Source organism: Chionomys nivalis, chromosome 23, assembly GCF_950005125.1.
Source record: "Chionomys nivalis chromosome 23, mChiNiv1.1, whole genome shotgun sequence".
Taxonomy (NCBI): Eukaryota; Metazoa; Chordata; class Mammalia; order Rodentia; family Cricetidae; genus Chionomys; species Chionomys nivalis.
The window spans coordinates 17,186,119-17,202,303 of NC_080108.1; the positions used below are offsets into that span (position 1 = coordinate 17,186,119).

At 40.2% G+C, this 16,185-nt stretch overlaps 1 protein-coding gene across 1 annotated transcript in view; it reads right to left on the reverse strand.

Annotated features, from left to right (window-relative positions):
• The window catches only part of Agbl1 (AGBL carboxypeptidase 1), a 661,380-nt gene that overhangs the window by 269,758 nt on the left and 375,437 nt on the right, over positions 1–16,185 (reverse strand). The gene's annotated exons all lie outside the window — the stretch shown is intronic.

The window sequence follows — 16,185 nt, forward strand, 5'->3', positions numbered from 1 at the left end:
AGCCTTGCCCTCTCTGAGAAGTGGATGGGGAATTGGGTGGGGGAGAAGGCGAAGGAAACAGAGGAGGAACAGAGTGGGAAATGGGATTGGTATGTAAAGTGAGAAAAGATAGGTTTTTTCAAAAACAAATTTTAAAACAATTAAATAAAAATATGTGTAACTATAAATAATCAGTTGCATATGCGAAAATAAAACAGCTTTTAATTTAAAAAACTAGATGTATATTTTATAACATTCCATCTCTGAGATCATAAAAACCAAACAAATATATGTTCCTGTTGCAAACAATGTGTGAACCTGGTTACTCGCTCTTTTCCTGTAATTTTTTCCCTCAGTGTATTACCTTTGTACACTTGGTTGTACCCTTAGAGACTAGAAGAAGAAGAAAAACGGAAAGCAACCAAATCCATTGAAATCCCTAACTCTGTACTTCGTGAGTATATGACTTAGATGAATTAGCAAGATTCCTTTCCCCTCATTTTCTCATCTATAGAAAGAAGATTAACACCAAGACCTGTATTAGTAGAGAAGATATAATGGTCAGAAGCAAACATACCTAGAGTGTACAAAGGGGATGTTACGTGATGGAGCGACAAAAAGCAAAGACTCAAGTGTCATGATTCTGGTAGGACTCAATTCTTTGCTCCTTTAGTTTATTTGGTGTGTGATCTGGGATGTATCACCCAACTATTTTTTTTTGACAACTTCCTTGTCCTAAAAGACAGATGATAAAAATAGCAACCACTGTATAGGTTTATATTAACAGTTAATGCATTTAAATGTAAGAGTATATATTAAGTTTCAATAAATACTATGATTTATTATAAAGTCAAGGACAATCTGAGGAAGCTCATGACAAACACATAAATAAAGTCTCTTGTTGCATTTACAATTCTGAATACCTGCCCACTCCTCTTTGAAGCTCTTTTGCTTGGATAATTTAAAATTATAGGTTAGGTGGGGAAAAAAAAAACTTGGTACAGACAAAAAATAAACAAGCAAGAGATTTACTATCCTTTCTTTTTTCTAATTCAATCTTACCAAGAATTGTGTCTCAGATAAGAATGTTCTTTCCTGAGAAGCTGGACTCTAATCCGTTTGTTCTGCTCACCACTTGGGGCATACTGATGGGTCCTCACAACAAAGAAATATCCAGCACAAAGCGTTATCAGAATTTAGAGTGTGAAAGTCCGAGATGGAAAACTACCTTGCTCAGTATTCCTTCCCATGTCTTATCCCAGTCTATATTCACCATCACTCAATGACCTGAAAACTAAACATATCTCCTGTGTCCCACAAGAAGAGAGGAAGAATGGTAGCTACTACCTTCCTTAGAATGTCTGCAGAGCTTTTTGTTTGTTTGATTGTTTTATTTTTTTAGGCAATCTTATTTTATGTACAAATCCCAGTTCCCTGTCCTCCCCTTGTCCTGCTCCCCCACCCTTCTCCCCACTCTACCCACATCCACTCCTCAAAGAAGGAGAGCGAGAAAAGAGATACCTTGAAAAAGGGAGCCATTATGGGGTTAGTGAGAAACCAGGCACTAGGGAAATTCCCAGGAATTCACAAGGATGACCTCAGCTAAGAATCTAAGCAATAGTGGAGATTGGTACCTCAGGTGCCTGCAATCAGATTGATGACTACCTTAATTATCATCATAGGACCTTCATCTAGTAATTAATTGAAGTAGATGCAGAGATCCACAGCTAAGCACTGGATCAAACTCCTGGAGTCCAGTCATAGAGAGGCCTGCAGCATTTGATTACTGAGATGTTTAAATGGTTTTCACTCTGTCTTTGAGGATCTAATGATCATCAAAGTAGCAACATCGCGGAGAGAAAGACTCGGTGGCTTAATTCTATGGAGAAGTTGATCATGACAGCTGTAGTGAACCTGTTGATGAGTGACTGAAGAGGAGTGTTAGGACACAAATTGATTTGTTATGGTAACTGGCAGTGGCTGTCAGTGGTAAATGAGATTTCAAATGACTGCTAAAATGACGATCCAATTTGGAAGTCAATCTGTTGTTGCAATGGCCTCTTCCTGCAAACTAATTCATAAGAGCTAAAACATAGACAAATCAACCCATGAATTCTCTTCTATGAATGGTAACATACCTGAGTAGCAAAACTTAAAAGCAAAGTGTAACCATATCTTGCCTTTAGTTAATCTTGGTAGGGTTGGAGAAGAAGGAGACATTCAAACTAAGAGATGAGAGAACTTGAAAATAAAAAACATAAAGTAAAAGTAGTTATTCCATTTCTATATCCCTTCTATGTTTTACCTGTTCACACAGATTAAATGTGCTGCCGTATGTGGGTAAGCTAAAATGACCAATGTGGAAAGCCAACTTCTCACATTGACCATGAGCCAGAAGGAAAGACCAAGCCAGATCTTACTGGATGAATGAATGACATTATCCAAATCACATTTTTTTCCTCATTGTTTCTACCTAACAATTGACCTTTTGGAACTCTAACCAATTGATGAAATCATTAATAGAGAATGGATGAAAATATGTACTCAAAGATCTTCTTCCTAGCAAAATTTTGTATACAAAATAAACGATAAATAGTTTAAGTAAATTCTAGAACAACCAATGAAATATTGCAAGAAAACATGATCATTAGAAACATGAAATCTTCATAGATATGTAAGGATTTTGTGTGTTTGTTGTTCTTATTGTTTGTTCTATTATTTTTGTTTTATACTGGCAACCGAACCTAGGCCCTTTCATATCTTAGGCACATGCTGTACCACTGAACAGTATCATCAGATTTATCAAACATCAATTAAAATGAGTTTTGCAGGTAGACTGGGGAAGTGAGTCTGGGAGCAGGAGAGATGAATGGGGATGTTGAAAGAGTACAGGGAGAGATAGCTGGAATTGGGGACCTTTTGGGGGAAGTGTGGAAATCTAGCTCAGAGGAAACTTCCTGGAATATAAGAAGGTGATTGATCCTAGCGAAGAATCCTCATTGTGGAGGATATAGAGCCTGAACTGGCCATCTCTTGTAGCCAGGCTAGGCTTCCGGTGGCAAAACTGGGTTGCATTTGGCTAAGTTGTTGACTGAGTGGATCCCGAGGAGATCCTCAGATAACCCAGGGAGATGATAGGAAAGAGGGTTGCCCTCCATAAACTGCCAGTGGGGCCCCAGGGCCAAGGACAATACAGCTCATTGAATACAGAGAGGTCATGCTGCTGCCTGCAGGGAGCCTGTACCCCTACATGGTAGTCTCTTTGGTGGAAGAAGGTGCCTTGGACACCAACCCAGCCACAAAACCTTTGACCTACAATCTGTACGACCTGAAAGATATGGTGGGGAAGTGGTGTCACAGAACCTGTAGGCGTGGTCAACTAATGTCTGAATTTGACTTGAGGCCCATTCCACAAGAGGGAGCCCATGCTCTATACTGCCGAAATAGACAAAGGTTGGATAGCCCAGAGACCTAAGGTAGAATCAATCATGACTAGCAGGAAAGAGAGAGAGAGAGAGAGAGAGAGAGAGAGAGAGAGAGAGAGAGAGAGAGAGAGAGAGAGAGAGATTCTGCTATACTCATAGGCTGATATCCTGTCCAGTTCTCTTTAGAAATGCTTCCTCTGGCAGGAGATGAAGAGAGCCACGGTCTGAGAGTCTAAAATGAAATATGGAAGTCTCCATTGTGTCTCTCAGAACTCAGGGAATCCCATGGAAGAGGGAATGGAAAGAGAGTAGGATTCTGAGAAGTAGAGGCCCCTTAGAACACAGCCCACTGAATCAGCTAAGCAGAGCACAAGCAGACTTCCAGAGACTGAAGGGTAAGCCCCGGGCCTACATGGATCTCCTCTGTATTTGTGCCATGATGTTAGCCTAGGGTTTTTGTGAGACTCCTAACCCTGGAAAAAATAGGAGACATTTGTGTCTCTTTTTTCCCTGTTCCTGAGACTCTTTTCTTCCTGCTGGGGTTGCCTTGCCCAGCTTAGTTGTGAGGTCTTTGTCTTATGATATTTTGCTTTATCATGTTAATTGTTGTCTATTCTTTTCTGAAGAAAGGTGGAGCAGGAGTGGGAGTGGATGTGGGGGATAGGGAGGAGCTGGGAGGAGAGGAGAGAGGAAACTGTGGTCTTGTTGTATACAATAGAGAAGAATCTATTTTCAATAAAAAAAAATAATGATTCAGAAATATGTGTGCAGATTGGTCACCAGTCTGCTAGAGATGTACATGTAAACCAAATATTTAAAGAAACATCAAAATGGCAAAATAGCAAAAATACACATATTGTATTTGTGAACCACACAAATTTTTCAATACTAGTTCTGTTTTCTTATTTTTCCTTACTAGTTCTACAATATAGCTATAAAAGATATATGTTTACATAGAAACGCACAAGCAATTAAGTTTGACCCACAGTCCTTCTCCTCAGTCAAAATAATAAAGACAAAATTATAGACTTACATTTATAGGATGCTAGCGGGAACAAGAAAATATCTAAGAATTTTGAATTGCCAAGAAAAATAAGCAGTAGATTTAATATTAGGTTGCAGCAACTATTAATTCAGTTGAAGCAGTGATGAGTGTATGTTAAAAAGTTCCTCTGTGTTAAGTAAGTAGTTTTCCAGTCTCCTCCATTAAAGGCTCGATGAATGACAGACTCCAGACTATCACAGAACAACTAGTCTATAAGTTTTATAAGCCAGATTTTGCTTCTTTAGCTTCTTTCTAGACATAACAACTGATAGGTTCTCTGCGAATACTTCAGGTCCTGATGCTTATGATTGAACACACACACACACTAAAGTTTGCCTTTTTCTATTTACAATATTCAATCCATGCAAAGAACATAGGCACATTCATTGCAGAGTTCCGATGATATCATTTTTTTCCACTTCTATCATCTTGTGCTCATGTCTAATCAGCTTCACCTCCTGAATATCTCTTTGCTGTGTTTCCAGTGTTATCTGCCCTCTGCCAACACTGGGCAGTTGTGATCGCTTCCTGGCTTGTCTCAGATCCTTCACTCCTCTGTCTAGTACAGAGTTGTTAAAAGACACTATGACCCCATTATTCATCTCCTTAAGTCATACCAACAATCTCATATTATCTTGGAATTAAAGTCCACTCCTTTCATCTGACCATTGGTTACTCCTACTACAAATTTTCCACGGGTGTCTAAAAATTGAGTTACATTATTAAATGAAACATTTTTTTCAATGCAATTAGATAGGGTTGGAAAAAAGAAGAAATATCACGCCTCTCATTTCAGGCATTATGATAATTTCCGTGTAATTTAATATCACATAAAATTTTAACAGTCATAGTTCACATGTAATTCATATTACACTTAAAATTAAGGAAATAAAACCTTAAATATTTTTATAAATTTTCTTATACTTGAGTGATTTCTTTTTCTTTTAACCAAATGCAAGGCTTTCTATTTATACATATTATATTTATACATATTAAATTCTGCCCAGGATTCTATTTCACTGCAGTTTTTAAGACACAATCTTGCCATGAAACAGAACGGCTTGTGCTAGCTTCGCAGTATCTGAAAACGTCACTAGCCTAAGTTGAAGTGGAGGACCGCTGGTCAGTTGCCAGGAGACTGAAAAGCCACTGGGATTTTCCCTGTCTGGGTGTAACGAGATGTAGGTGAGCTGACAGCTAACATGTGATGAAGGTGGAGGAGATGCTTAGCTGTATTTCATCACAGCCATAAACAGAGTGCTTTTGGTACATTTACACAGATGGCGATATAAAAATTAGCCCTTTCTTTTGGTGACTGGAGATTAAAAAAGAATAAATAACCCCATCTCACACACAGCCAACAATTGGTGAACCTCACATACACAAGTATAAAATAAGCCTAGTGAATATTAACTACCTTCCTCCTTCTTTTCCATGTGCCACCCATTATTCAAACTGATACCTGTTTACTTCACTAGTCCTCTGCTGATGGGAACTGAGTTTGCCTTCATGTTTCCACCATTAACGAGCAGTGGCTGGGTATACGCATATCTCAGTGCATTGCTAGAGTCAAATTTTGACAAGTGTAAGCACAGCACCCAAACTCATGCATATGTTTGGTTGTCTATTACAAATGTGTGCTATCATTAATGTGCGAACTATTCATATTTTCTTGGGAATTGTAAAGAGCATATTCTAGAGACCTTCGCCAATTCTCTCAAGGTCATCCATCCCTGACTGATGTGGGAGTGATTTCTTTCTAATCTGTTGCTTTCATTGGTTAATTAGTAAAGAAACTGCCTAGGCCCATTTGATAGGCCAACCCTTAGGTGGGTGGAGTGAACAGAATGCTGGGAGAAAGAAGCCGAGTCAGGCAGTTGCCATAATTCTCCCACTCCAGACAGACGCAGGTTAAGATCTTTCCTGGTAAGCTACACAGAATATTAGAAATGGGTTAGATCAATATGTAAGAGCTAGCCAATGAGCCGGGCGGTGGTGGCGCACGCCTTTAATCCCAGCACTTGGGAGGCAGAGGCAGGCGGATCTCTGTGAGTTCGAGACCAGCCTGGTCTACAAGAGCTAGCTCCAGGACAGGCTCCAAAACCACAGAGAAACCCTGTCTCAAAAAAAGCAAAAAAAAAAAAAAAAAAAAAAAAAAAAAAAAAAAAAGAGCTAGCCAATAAGAGGTTATAACTAATGGGCCAGGCAGTGTTTAAAAGAATACAGTTTCTGTGTAATTATTTCGGGTAAAGCTAGCTGGGTGGCGGGAAGCAGCCCCGCCGCTCCCACTACTATACCTCACTCCCTGGTGGTGAATTTTGCCTCCGGTGTCACCAGCTGTAGTTGGGAACTGGCAGTTTCTCACCTGGGACTACAGTCACATGCCTGGGAAATTCTTCATGCTTGCTGCCATGATCTAGCCAGGCCAAACATCCTGATTTTCTGGCCAGTCAAAGCATTCTGGCTTTGGACCAATAGCCACAGCAGAAGCCATATTCAGATGCAACTGGAAATGCCACTTTAAATCTCTGGGGACACCTTTGACTAACGAGAAGGTAGATGAGAAGGGCAGGCACAATGTACAAACAGGGGCTTTGTTCTTTGTGTCCTCCAAAGGACACATCCCTGTAGGTGAGCAAGGCCCCTTGGTGGCTTTAATCCATACAACAATGCCTGTTTTGCGTCACATTTGTTTCCCTGACCTGGCTCCCCCTTTATCGTCCACTGCCACTCCCCCATCATGCTTGGTCTATAGCACATTTCTGACACATTGGAAACGTTTACAAAAGTGTTGGTAAGTCACAGACCTGTTTGAAAAGGGAAGGTGATTTCAGAAACATAAAAATCAGTGGTGCAGCCAGGATTTCCTCCGGAACAAATAATTATGAAGACTCTTACTTAAACACGGACTTCCTCTTCATATGTCCAAGTAAGACGCACCTTTTTGATCTTTTTCATTCTCTTTGCCTCCAGGGAGGCAGAATTAACAATAGGCCACATAGTAATGCCCTCTGAGAGTCTGGGGAGTGCTCCTAAGGAGACCCCCCTGGTGTCAGTCACAGTATGAGGAGTCCAATGGCCCCAGTGTACTGGATGCCATAGCCCAGTCCAGAATCCCATAGTGAGATTTATACATATAAAATGAGACAGAAGGATGAAAGGAAACAAGGATGAAAGAGAAATCAAGAACTTCCTCACGCTGCCCTACTTGCAAATGATTGTCTTCTGTTTTCCCAGATGTTGTCTTTTTCGGTTTTACATACACCCCAAAAAAACTTGTGGATAATTCACATTCAACAAAACCATCATTTACCGAGGACCTAAATCCTCATCTCCTTCTGCTCTCCCATAGCGCCCAGCTCCTTCCCTACCGCTCCCTACTCTAGGCTGCTGCTGCTTATTTAAGTATTTGCTGCTCTGACTGGTAGCAAAGCTCTTAGGGAGCAGGGAGCTGTCAGTTCTCCTCTCTGTCATATTCTTGGCTCTTAACATATTGTGAATTAAAAAAATATATTCCTTGAATGATATATGAGAGAACAAATGAAGACTGAAGACGTCCTGACCACATACCTGGCCTTGGTGGAGCGTTCTGAGTGTCTATATATTCCCATAGTCATCAGCCAATTTAAAATAAAGTCGATAATAAGTGTGTAGTGACTGATGAGACAATTGTGAGTTTATATAAACACATCTAATGCATGTCTTCTAATATCAGAGTTCAAAGTATTCTAGAACATTCTCTACTTGTTAGCAATCTTGGAACACGGAAATTATAAGGAGAATTAATTTTAGTTGTTAAAACAACAACGACAACAAAAAACCTCAAGTCATTCACCTGGAATGAGACACAGCGGAAAATGACAACAGATTGGCTGGAGATCTTTAACCTTCCCCTTCTCCGCATAGTAAAGCACTTACTGCGGCCAGGGTCTTCTCCAGGTTATCCTTTGCTTTCTGGGTAGCACTGCCTAACCTGGACGGTGCCTTTCTGGGCACATTAGTATGTAGATGCTACTCCATGGACCCGGTCACGCACCAGAGACCAAAGTCAAGCATCCCAGGTGGGACAAATCCTGTGTCCCAGCGCTACAAGTGAAATAAATCCCTGGCTTAAGTCTGCTTCCTTTGGTTTTAGATGTCTGCTCTATGAGGGTACCCAGCTTATTGCATTTACATAGATCACATGGGGAGAATAAGATTTACAGAGATAAACTACCTTTTCTTCTTCTTATTCGTTTGAAGCCAAATTATTTTTAAAGAACCAGAGGTCATTTAAGGCTTATTGGATTATTCCAAGTGTCAGATTCCCTCCTTATTTTTGATAGAAGGAATCATTTTCTGCAATGGGCATTTAAAATTCAAGGCTGCCAGGGTGCGAGTAATCCCAGGAAAGGCCCCTGCTGGCAACCTTATTAGCATCGCTGCCTCTTGATTTTTATTTAATTCCTTTTAATATTCTATCGCAGTGCTGACAGACATTCGGAAGCTGAGGGCTCCAGAATGAGGGCAGTATTTCATTGTTTCATCAAGCCTGCAGTGAGCTAATAAACTGCCCACCAAGCACTTTGAGATCATATAGCAAGAGGTCAAAGGAGCTGGAGCTGTGGCTCAGTGGTAAGAGCATCCGGAGAGCATGCACAAGGCCCTGGGTTTGATCACCAGCCCCATAAATAAACAACAAAATGATGTGTTAAACAAGGGAATCACAAGCGTGGAATTGGAGTTAATAAGGAAAGAAAGAGTACTGACATAAAGGGTCCAAATAGGCTTCCCCAAAAATGATGGATTAGCATCTGGATTTCATCTCTGTGTCTGCAGAGGACTAAAGTGACACGCCAATGGCAAAAACAAGCACTTGGAAAACGGGACTCTTTTCTAAGCTCCAGGGAGGGGAAGGCTGTTACAGAACATGGGTGAAAAAAAAAAGGTTCATATAACATTAATATGTTAACTTAGAACAACCAAATTTTTCATACTGGGGATTACATTCAGCTTGTAAATCATATTCATATCTGACAAGGCACGCTAGCTCAAAAGTAAATACAACAATGGCCTTGCCCTAACAAAAAGGTTAGAGCTCCCATCTTCCCCTGACTCAAGCACTCCTGACCTTTGCAAATCTACTTTGAGACCCTCAAGTGGAAACAGTCACCCAGAGAGCTCCTTCAAGTAGAGTCTGTTTGAGCAGATGCGACCCGGGGCTTGCTTTGCTAACAAATGCCAGGTACTGCTGATGCCCCAGGAGCCCAAGCACCACCTGTGAACAGAGCCCTGGGAGATTAGTGTCCAGGGTAATCACAGAAGATTTAGACTGAAGTTAATCCAAAGCACACTTAATGAGAGGCATCGTTGTTCCTCCGCTAATGGGTTCTGAGGCAGAAATATCTGGTGATTTATAGACTCAGGTCAATTTTTTTTTTTAAAGAAAGTCAAGCAAAACGTTTGGAGAGAAATAGCCAAAGTACAGAAGAACCCTCCAGAGATCCAAGATTCTTGTAATCTTTTGCAGGTGATCACACGCCCTCTCAAGAATAACTGTAAAAAACTGTTAAGTCTTCTCCCAGGGAATACGCATATAGTTCCTAGTCCCATCTCTTACATAACCACATTTTTTCCTAGGCTCTTGTGAGCTCACATAATAAAATTGTTTAAAGTCTCCTGCCCTGAGCTTGGCCCAGAAGCCAGGAGAAACAAACAAAATCATGTGTAATTTCCCCAGGATACTAGATGATTTTTAAATATAAGTCTTATACAAAAAAAATAACTTAGCTAACCATATAAACGTAGAGAAGACAATTCAAAAGAAAAATAGCAGCAGGTAGGAACAGGAGAATTTGAAAGTCTGGGGCATAAACTGTTGGAATTTCTCCATAGCCTTAAAAAGGATCTGGAATGGAAAAATTGTTTTAAAACAATCTTGCCATGTTCACAATGATATCCTGCCTCAGTCTCTCCATGAGCAGATCCTGGGTCATCAGACTCTGAATGATCAAGGTAAGGTATGATAGTATACCCCTGGCATCCCATCATCAGGGAGACTAAGGTAGAGAATCACGATGGTATAGTTTCAGGATGATCTAGACAACACAGTGAGTCTTAGAGCATTGAGGAAAACAACAGCAAGATCTTGTCTAAAACAATAAAACAAAAATTAAAGTTAAACAAAGACAGGAAGAAGAAACTGAAGGAAGAACAGAGGAGAGGGAGGCAGAGAACAAATTCTTGAGCCATGCTTTCATTCAAGAAATTTCTGGACTCATGGTCTCATGGTCCAGAAGTCTCATTGTTTAATCTCCAGATGGTTTTTAACATACATTAAAGTTTGAGGTGTCCTTAACTTTCTTCTGTTTACCATAATGGAAGAAAAATCCACCTCCACAGTCAATCAGGAGCTGAAAAGGTATATACTCATGATATAAATGAAGGATATAGGAGAAGGGACGTGAGAATAGAAATCTAAATATATATTTCCCAGTTGTGGTCATGGCTAGAAAAGGTATGCTTGTTTATGTGTTTGTTTTAATTCAGCCGTCTTTGTAGACACATGAAGTTGTCCCCTACACTACTATTTATTCCTCCCTTGTTTCTTTCTGTTCCCCGAAATAAAGGCTCACAAAATCTTGTCTTCCTCCTCCTCTTTCTCTTCCTCCTCCTCCTCCTCCTTCTCCAGGACTTCACATATGCAATGTCTACATATATAAAGATTATGCTAAGTAGCAAGTTTGATAGACTAAATAGCAAATGATAAAGAAAATGTCTAAATATTACATACAGTTTATACAATATAGGTAAATCTATTAACATACACACACAGACACACACACATATACTCTAAGTAATACATACTCTAAATATGTATATATATATATATATATATATATATATATATATATATATATATATACAGAGAGAGAGAGAGAGAGAGAGAGAGAGAGAGAAGAGTTAGAGGGAGGTAGATAATAATATCCACATATATCAAATCATTAGTTTCATTAGTTTTTAAACTCTGGCTACATGCTACAGTTTTAAAAATCCAGAGTCCTCTCTAACTGACCCTAAAGGTTTTATTAAGGTCTAGAATGTAATATTATGTTCAAAAATTGTCATCATTGCTAAAATAAAAATATAAAATTGCCACTAACAATTTTTATTATCAATACAAACCAAAAACTTGTTTGGAGTTTAAACATGGGTGAGCTTTTAATGTGAAAATTGAGATCTATTCCTCTAAACAGTAGTTTTATGTACTCTTGATGTCCTTATTAGACAAAAAGAGATGGAGAGAGCAGCACTATGGGGAAAGGCCATGTGATAGCAAAGCAATAGGCTAAGATTATTGATCTAGAAACCAGAGAATATAACAGATTTTGGCAATACCGACAGCCAAGAGATGGGCATGGGATAGCATCTCTGATCAAGTTCCCAGAGAGAAGGTAGTCCTGCTGAGACCTGGATTTCAAACTTCTTGCCTCCAAAATCATGCTAGAAAAACTATCCACCATCTATAGTCCTTTGTTAGGCAGCTTCACACAGTTCCAGTAATAAGCCCGACCTCCATTTCTTTTCAAGTCCTGGTGATTGAACCCAAGGCCTTGAACAAGCAGTCTTCTGCTGAGCTGCATCTTTAGCCCTTGGCTTTTAAGATAAGGTTTCTCTGTGTAACCCACACAGACTTTGGGCTCAACATGTAGCCCAGAATGGTCACAAGGGATCCTCCTACTTCCACATCCTTGGTGCTGGGAAGACATCATAGTGCCTGACTGCCTAGCCTCCATTACATAGCAGTGTAGAAAACCACTACTCAGGTGGAGTCTCTGGCTGCATGTCCTAAATATTCAAAGCCAGTGGGGTATGAAGGGGGATCCTGGGAGCCTTGGAAGGTATTTGTAGATAATCTAATTTTCTTCTGAAATTCATTCACATAAAAAATCTTCAATATTTAAATGTTTAATTCAAACATTTATATTTCCTAATCTATGTCTTTTAAAAACCACTAAGTTGGTTATAAGTTGGTTGCCCCAGGAAAGCTCTTCTAAGACTCAGAGACTCCCATAGAAGTATTTAAGGAGTATTCTCTACAACATTGGTGAACAACAAAAAAGTGAAGTTGGTCAGGAGAAGAGCCAGCTCTCACTGAATATGCACTAGAAGCCCCAGATAATCCAAGAGAGAACTTTAGAGGCAAGGAGACTAACAGGCAAGGAGACTCAGCTCTTGTCCCCAGTTTACACCTGCCACTGTATGTACGTACTCTAGAAGAGGCATGGATTTTGGGAAAAGCAGTTGGCAGCTTTCTTCAGAAGCAGGCAATGCACAATGACAGACACAGCTATAAGCATGTAGGGGAAATGAGTGACTTGAACCTAAACAGGACTTAGAATATGGACTATGGCATCGACCTTGTATACAAACGGAAGTCGGCCTGCCTAATCACCATCTGCTATGAGAATGTGGCCATGAGAGATTCCACACCTGGACCAGATTGCCTTATTCTGGGAAAGAATCCATTAGGTGCTCTTAAATCATGACATAATGACAGGTCCAAGAGATGTCAGCTCTGATTTCTTGGCCTGTCCCTCCCCACCCACACACTCCCCATTTGCACATCCTGCAGCAGCTCTCAAAGGCTCCATTTTTACAATGGCTATGATCACATGTGGACCACAGTGAATTCGGTTTTATTAGTTACTTGGATATACAGGATAATCATTTAACCACTCTATAGAAATTTTGACCCATTGCCTTCATTTATTTATTCACTCATCATACATCTTAGTAGTGATTCAATACTAGACTAAGCACTGAGTGTTTAAACAAGCAAGAGATTGTAAAATTTCTTAGCAAAATGGTAAATTATTGGACTTTACTTTTTAAAAAGGGGGCACTTGGATAGTGTTGTGGATTGTTGTCCTCTGGCCCATGACATCTTAATTCGACCAGATGTGGTGGACCACACAAGATCCTCCCAAGATCAGGTCCATTGGTAAAAGTGGAAGGAAGGTCGTCAGATGGTCCCCTGCAATTACAGCCTACTCTTCCCTTGGGGATGTGATTCTGCCTTCGTTCGCTGTGGTCTTAGGAAGTAATAGATGCACAGTGGGTGAGAGGGCTACTACAAGGGGACTCCAGCTGTGCCGCTGCTGTGACCTTGTTACCCAGAACAGGGTAGGAGTTTTCAGTGGTGCAAGTGTTTGGGACCACACGTGTTTCTCTAAGAAATATCTTACACATGCTGCTGCAAATAAGCAAGTAGCGAACGCTTGGTTTCACCACCCTAAATGAGTGGAGTTATCCTCTGAGTTTATTCTTGGTGCCAGACATGGATGAATGGGCTTTGCTCATCTTTTCCAAGCAAAGGTCATCCAATAGATGGGTTAAAGGTCGTTACTATGTCTTGACTAACTCAGGGTTGTGGAAAGGTACCTCAGTGGATGCTGGGAAAGATGAAGGACACACATGGAGGGTCCACAACATAGAGCAGCGAACGCATAGGAAGGGTACCAAACACCAGTTAGCTATTCTCTGACCTCAGCTGAATCACCCGTCTTCTATTCTTGCTCTAAGCAAGGCCATATTATCTTTTAACAAGTCCACAATGTTGCTAAGAAGCAAACTAACAGCCTACTTGAGTGGGAGTACTCAGGTCAAACTCTGTAGCCATTAGCAACCCATGAAACCCAGATACTTGCCTCTGTATGTAGAAGCACATGATGGATGTGACCCCAAGTTACACACATTCAGTAAAAAGCAAACAGATGTCCATATCAACTAGACACCTCTTAAAACATGAGCTCTGAATGGTTGTTCACTCTGTTTTCCTTTCTGCCTCAGAAGATGTGAGAGCTTTAGGCCAGTCCCCAATAGGTAAAGTAATTCTCTCACTCGGTGGAACTTCCAGGTTAAACACAAATTTTGGATCTAGCTATACAAGTAGAGCAGAAACTGTGTCTCAAAGAGATATAAGCAGGAGATTTCTTTAAAACTATCCAACTGTAGACCGGAAAATAAAAGAGAAAAATATCATATTAATAATAATTATCTAAATGTATTGGCTAATGTTCTTTAATGTAGCTCCAGCATAAAAGTCACCATAAGAAATGCTATTTCACTTCACCACTAACAAATCAGGTGCTTAGTGTGCTGGGGGAGAAGTGATTGGAACTGCTTTAAAGCCACGTTAACCAGAGAAACTGCAAAAATATTTATATTCTTATGAAGGAAGGAAGGAATGCCCCTCGTGGGTGTATTTAAGTATCCTCAATCTTTTGGATAAATGGTAATGCTAAACAAAAAATGGAAAGATGACCTTAGAATAATAACCTCAAGACCCAACTGGGACTCAGCTTCCCAATATAAAAAAAATCATTTGCAATATGTTCAGGGTAAAAGTTTCTATACTGCTTTATAGCTCACGGACTTTATGATATTCCTCAAACAAAAATCACCCAAACACCCAACTCTGAGTTGGCTTCCATCCTATGAGATAGACCATCCCATATGTAAAATTACTCACCCAACCATGCTCACCGTCTGTAATTCTGCTCAGTGAGACTCTATGGTGTGTGTAAGGACAGGAAAACAATGGTAAGGAGAAAACCAATCCATTCATAGAGGTGTTTCATATAGAGCCTGGGCCTGTGAAAGCAAAACCAGGTCTGGCCCAGTTGGGGCTTTCTGTAGCCAGTTCTCTCTCCATTCTTCCTTTAAGAGACCTCATATGAAGGCAATGTGGAAAATTTCACACAGCAGACATTGGGTCAGTGCCTAAAAGCCAGCCCACTGGCTGAGTATCTTTTATCCTTTGTCATTGCTAACAGCCATTATATATGTTACATGGAAAATGAAGATCTGAGATGACCTGACCTGTGAGTTATTGTGTTTGCACACAGCCAGAAAGGCCTTTGAGTGGCCAGTTGATTCATAGTGGATGCCATTGATTTTTAGGTGACTAGACGAAACTAGGCTGAATAAGTTCTTGGAGAAACTAAGTCAATGAAAGTCAACAATCCAATTAATCTATAAAAAGTTGCATGGGATGTCTTTGAATGACTGCCCCCTTTTCCATAAAAAGGCAGATGACAAAGAGATAAAATACTATATTCTAAAGGCCACAGGATCAAAGTACTATAGGCTTATTTTTTCTGATACCATAGGCTTTTTGAATGATAATAGAATGAGGAGAATCCTGATAAAATAATCTCCAACCATCTACACATGTACAGAACTCATGTGCTGTAAGGAGAACAAGTCTCATTCATATCTTACTTTGATTGGGCAGGCATGTAGGCATGTGAGACAATGAGCTTCCAGCCCTTTCGATAAATGGAAGAGTGAGGTCTTTGGCTGCCTGTGCAAAGATCCCAAATCATTCTATTTTGCATCGATATTCACAAGAGAAAATTGGATTAATTAGTCGAATAACATTAATCCACTAACAATGCAATTCTTTGAAGCAACTGTGTAGAATAATTAGCAGACAGAATTAGCAAGACAAAAATGAATGGTTCCATAGCCCTGTGTCAAAATTCTCTTTGGCCAGGTGAGAAGACAGGCAGATCTCATAACCTGCCAGTCCCTAACCTCTCTGTGATAGCTAACAGATTTCTACAAACTCACGATAGATGCCAAGTGTTTCCTGGCTGTTCTAGGAGTATTTCAAAGCCAACACCCAACGAACTTTAGCGCTCGTGAGGTCCAGGTAGTTTGGGGGTTGAATGGAAGTCACCAAGGAGTAGT